Consider the following 6,226-nt stretch of genomic DNA (forward strand, 5'->3'; position numbering starts at 1 on the left):
ACAGTTCCTTGACTAGAAAAGTAATTCTGCTGTCAAGTGTCTTTGTTCTGAGCATCTTTTTTAGAAATTTAATTGCATTTCCAGCTTGTGTTGTTTCAGCAGTTTAAAAACTGTAATTCATTACACCTTGCTTATATCTATAGCCACAGGCTGTACAATTGTCCTACACCCCACTGTTGGGTAAAAATCTTTTCCACACTTAGCTCATCGGAATCTGCTTAAAACAGAGAAGATTTTCCCTAAGAAAATTACAACTTTGCTTTTTTAAATTCATTTCCCATTTAAATGTATTTCGTGTGTCACAGAAAAAATAATCAGTTGCTCATTTGGTCTTACGGATAAGATTCCAAAATCGCACTCCAAAAGGAAAAGACCTGCATTAAAGGTGGTTTAATTAAACTTTGTCCTCCATTAACCTTAAATGTAACCTTTCCTTTAATGACTTGGTCATAAGAAAGAGAGGTGATTAATATTTCATGCATTTAGTGATGCAGAAATGAAAAGGGGCCTTCTACGTGCATTCAAACAAGACTTTTGTAATAAATTATATTGCTAAAACAAGTCTACTTAAACATTATGCACAATATTTCACAATATATGGATACATATTGTTTCTCACTTTCAGAGAGCAAATTACATTTCGGCTCAAAACGATTCAGGGAAAGAAATAGAAGTGGATTTGTTTTGTAATTTTATAAAACAGCTGAGGGTCCAGGCACTTGGTCTTTGCAAGTGCTGTGTCCTTGACGCCTCTTCAGCAGCTGTCTGTAGGAGAATAGACAAAAGGGACTTTGGAATTGCTGCATTAACATCTGGATGAGAAGAAAATGTGGCAAACTAAAAGAAAAAACACAGAGACGTCTGTTTAATGTAAATGGGCACAGAAGTAGAGCGTTCATTCGGCTGTTCGTTTCATTATTAAGGTGAGGCAAAACCATTAAAACAAATGTAAACATTGTCACAAAGTGACTGGAAAAGAGGAAATGCAATAAACTTCATGAAACACTGCTGTAAGCTATGCTTTGTAAATTATGGGATTCCCAACAACATGTGCATGTTTGCATTAATTTAAATGTGATTAAGCCTTTGAGTGGGAATTGACCAGTCAAAGGAGGAAAACAGAGGATGTTAGGGAGGATGGGAGGGAAGAAATGGGCTGCTCTATCAACTCCACCCAGACGCCATGAGGATTCAGAGTGAAAGAAAGTGTTAAGCAGAGAAGAGACAATCATTTCTCTTGACCTTTGAAAGAATGGCAAAATTAATAAACCAGTGTGTGTGTGTGTGTGTGTGTGTGTGTGTGTGTGTGTGTGTGTGTGTGTGTGTGTGTGTGTGTGTGTGTGGAGGGGTGTGCTTGCCCATCCATACTGCTGCCAAAGATAAGCCCAGAAGCACAGCGGCTTGAGCACTCCTGAGGAGTTCAGTTCTAATACATGATTTGGGTCTTTTTTCCAAATCTTTCAGTTAAAAAGCTTTGATTATGATGTGAGAAACCATTTATTGCATGGTTTCAAACTGTCCATGATGCCACAATGCACCAAAAAAGCTCAAATCAGTTTAAAATAAAATCTCTCCTGTTTGATCAAAATCTGCCCCGCAGAGCTTTTGGCAGCAACTTTGCCTCCAAGCTAACAGTTCGTTGAAGTCTTGAATGCTGAGATTTCCACTTTTATGCGCCTTCATTAAATTCTAACTAGAGCTATAATTCTCCTCCCAGAGATTCAAAAGCTCTTCCTTGCCTTTTTCTTATCTAGTGGTGAATGTGGGATTTTGCCTGCAGTGATATAGAAGCAGTATTGAAGTATTAGGGCTCTTAAGTTTTTCATCTGCCACCGTAAATAGGTTAGCATGATGGACTAGAAACTGCACTCTGATCTACATCACACTTGGCTTCAAGTACTATTTCATGCACTGAGCAATTATGTGCTGCTCCACTACTGTATAGTCTGATGGAAAAAAAAGCTGAAGATGTATTCGAGAGAACAGTACCATTTGAGCTAGTAAATTATTCATCTGGCACATTACTATAAAGGTTGATTTACATCCTGCTCTAGAGTGCTTGATTCACTTTGCACCTATGATTTCTAACAGTGAAAACCTTTTGCTCACCTCAAAGTACATTACTGTAGAAAAACGCAACATAAATATAAACAGTTGTGATTTTGGATGATATTCTTCCTTTTGTTGTAAGGCATAATCTACTGTTTTTCTAGTACAGTTATTATTTGCTTAGAACTTTTTAAAGGTGAGGAAAGTAATACACTATATTACCAAAAGTATTCGCTCACCCATCTAAACCATGGCTTTCCATGCTTGAGCAGCTGCATCCAAGCCACACATCACCAAGTGCAATGCAAATCGTCAAATGAGTGGTGTAAACCACTCATTGGACTCTAGAGCAGTGGAGACGTGTGATGGACGAGTGTGATGGACGAGTCTGGGTTTGGAGGTTGCAAAGAGAACGGTACATTTCGGACTCCATTGTGCCAAGTGGGAAATTTGGTGGAGGAAGAATTATGATGTGGGGTTGTTTTTTCAGGACTTGGGCTTGGTCCCTTTGTTCTGGTGAAAGGAACTCTGAATGCTTCTGAACACGAAAAACATTTTGGACAATTCCATGCTCCCAACCTTGTGGGAACTACGGTGGCCCTGAAGTGCAAACCATTCAACAAATCACTCGATACAAAAACATTTTTAAGATCACAGCAACAATTTAAAAAGCGTATTACATTTTAGAAAACAAAACAAAATTTCAGAAACCAAAACATAAAAAAGAAAAAAGAAAAAAAAGAAAAAAAGATTTCAGAAAACAAAATTAATTTCCAGAAAAAAAAGAAATATTACAAAATGAAAACATTTCAGAAAAAAAAATAATTTCCAGAAAACAAAATGAAATAAAAAAAATGAAAACATTTCAGAAAAACAAAATGAAATATTAAAAAATGAAAAACATTTCAGAAAAAAAATGAAATATTAAAAAATGAAAAACATTTCAGAACACAAAATGAATTTCCAGAAAACAAAACGAAATCTTCAAAAATGAAAAACATTTCCAAACCGGAAGAAGCAGGTACTATGGGACAACGCTGATTGGATGATGATGTTTGTCAATCATTTGAACTGAAAAGTATTTTAAATGAAGCGACGACGGATTTTATCGTCCAAACAACAATGTACCATGATAATTCCCGTATTTCCCATTTACATATTAAATCAAAAATGCAGCAAACAGATAATGAAGGTTTAAATTATTTTTTGAATATTTCGTCTGAAGCAGAACGGTCACCCGGAAGTAGTTTGTGTGGATGACGTCCGTTCTGCAGGTAAACAAAGAAAGGGACGGTAAAACGTTAACATAAACGTTAATCTTTGAATATTTAGCGGATGTGATGACAGAACGCACGCAGAAATATCAACACCAACCAGGTTTACAAATGTTTCAAAATGTCGTGAGAGGATTCTGTCTAAAGCAGCAGCTGCGAAGAAACGGGCGTTAAAGACGGCGCACATCAGGAAATGCAGTCCCGCCATCCACAGATAAGGTATGGAGGCACATTTGTTTGATCTAATAAATGTAGCGTTAAACGTGATTTCTAGGTGGGTGTTTACAGACAGATCCAAGATCCTTCAGTCATACTTTAATGACAGGTTACCTCATCAGCTGGAGAGGGGGGGTCACGTGGGCAGGATTCTCAGACAGGTGTACCAGCAGCATAAATCAGCAAAGCTGTCAGGTAAACTGCAGCAGTTTGTGTCTCAGAATAACATTTATGAATGCTTCTTATTCACACTATTAAGATCTGTGACTTTAGAGTGTGTCAGTGCACAGAAACATGACAGTAAATGACTGGATGTGCACATCATCAGACACGTCCAGGTGTGTAACTAAAGGTGGCAAAGTCTGTAGTGTAAAATAAATCTTTAAAAAAAACGTTTTAAACTTTCAGGCAGAGGAGGAATACCAAATTGTTTTAGAATGTATTTTTTATAAGACTGAAATAATGTATTTTATTCTGAGTTTGGTGTTTTGACCCCTCCCTAATGAATTTCTGGTTTAACCCATTTTCTCCTCATTTTGATGAACTCAACTTTTTCCTGAATGAAAGATGAACGGCAGCCGATGTTTTTCTGTCAGGGATTTTTCATTTATTAATTTATCTCTGTCAGGGATTTCAATGGAGCTGGAGTCCAGTGCAGAGGAAGCTGCAAGCATGTACGAGCAGGAACTGGGGTCCCTTACCTGTGCATCTTCCTCTGGATGTGATGCTGAGCAGCAATGTGGACAAAACTTCCCTGACATGACTCTTTTTGATATAGTTGTTAAGCACAAACAGACTTTTTCCCAGATGCATTTTTTCCTCTAATAAATGTGACTGACAGGCACGCTGAGTAAATGCTGATTGTAAGCTTAACATTTGATTGACTGCATGAAGAAGCCCTTAAAGGAAAATCCACAACTGTTTCTTTGTTTCTGTTATTGAATAAAGTATTCATGTTAAGTTTTCAATAAATATACTGCATTGCTATGAAACAGATTTGTTTATTTTCATATCCATTATTACAATCCTCACATCAGCATTCAGTTTTTTCATTGACAAAAAAACATTTCTAAACAACAGCTTTGAAAATCAAACATCATCTTTGTTAATAAAGCTTTAAAACCTAAAATGGTAAACATGGAAAAACTCCTAAATGAAGCAAGTCTAATATGAACATTTTAAACTGGAGTTTTGCTTAAAGGAACATTAAGTTGTTTGGAGTTGTACAAGTGTTTGATGCGATTCCTCATAGTTGTGATTTCCAGATCATCAGCCCGACGCTAAAGCCAGGAATTGTGCTTCGTTTTTCACTCCCCACTGCATCATTTACAACTAATCAGGCTTATGCAGCAGGTTAAAGACGTTTTTTTAAAGGACCTGCAATTTAAAAAAAAAAAATTAGATATTAAGGTTAAATAATATTTATTGATTACATTTCACATAAATCATGGTGACTTGCCTGTACACTGCACAATGATATGAATGACTTTAGTCTTCTTGTATTCCCATGTAGAGCTGCCATCTGTTCTTCTGCAGCACAAACCTTTCTGGAACTTCGCTTTGAGAAACTTCACCTGCAGAAATATCACATGTTAATTCAATTAAGTATTTTATAAACTTTAAAGTTCATTTTTAAGTTTCAGTATATGTGTATATGCATGGTTCAAAAATATACAATGCACTTAAATATTATTTCCCATAAGAACTTGTTTACTGATTTCAGTCTTAAAGTCGATTTTTAGCAACACTGATGCCATATAATTACTGTAATTACTGTATAAATCACAGAATCAAGCTGGCTCGGAGCTTTTTCTCTCATGTTGTCACCGAAAACGGGAACGGCTATCATGTGAAGACGATTCGTCTCCATCGGGTTCTTTTTGCGCATGCGCAAGATAAAAAGAAATTATCTTTTCAAAGCAGCACTTTAAGATCCTAAAATTAACATCCTTAGGGACATGTGACTGACAAAAGAAAAGATCACAGAATTGATTCTTACCTAAAGATGATTGACAGCGTGAACCTCGCAGCCGTAGACATTAGCGCACAGCGTTCAAAGTAAAAGTGCTCACAAACTACTTCCGGGTGACCGTGTGTCAGGCGAAATGTTAAAAAAATAATTTTAAAGTTCATTAACAGTTTGCTGCATTTTTTATTTGATATATAAATGGGAAATACGTGGATTATTATAGTACATTGTTGTTTGGACGATAAAATCCGTCATCGCTTCATTTAAAATACTTTTCAGTTCAAATGATTGACAAAAATCATCATCCAATCAGCGTTGTCCCATAGTACCTGCCTCTTCCGGTTTGGAAATGTTTTTCATTTTTGAAGATTTCGTTTTGTTTTCTGGAAATTCATTCTGTGTTCTGAAATGTTTTTCATTTTTTAATATTTCATTTTTTTTCTGAAATGTTTTTCATTTTTTAATATTTCATTTTTTTCTGGAATTTTTTTTTCTGAAATGTTTTTCATTTTTTAATATTTCATTTTTTTCTGGATTTTTTTTTTTCTGAAATGTTTTCATTTTTTAATATTTCTTTTTTTTCCTGGAAATTAATTTTTTTTCTGAAATTTTTTTTGTTGTCATTTTTGTTTTTCAAGTTTTGGTTTCTGAAATTTTGTTTTGTTTTCTAAAATGTAATGCTGCTTTTTAAATTTTTTTTTTTTTTTTAATTGTTGTT

Source organism: Oryzias latipes, chromosome 9 (genome assembly GCF_002234675.1).
Source record: "Oryzias latipes chromosome 9, ASM223467v1".
Classification (NCBI taxonomy): domain Eukaryota; kingdom Metazoa; phylum Chordata; class Actinopteri; order Beloniformes; family Adrianichthyidae; genus Oryzias; species Oryzias latipes.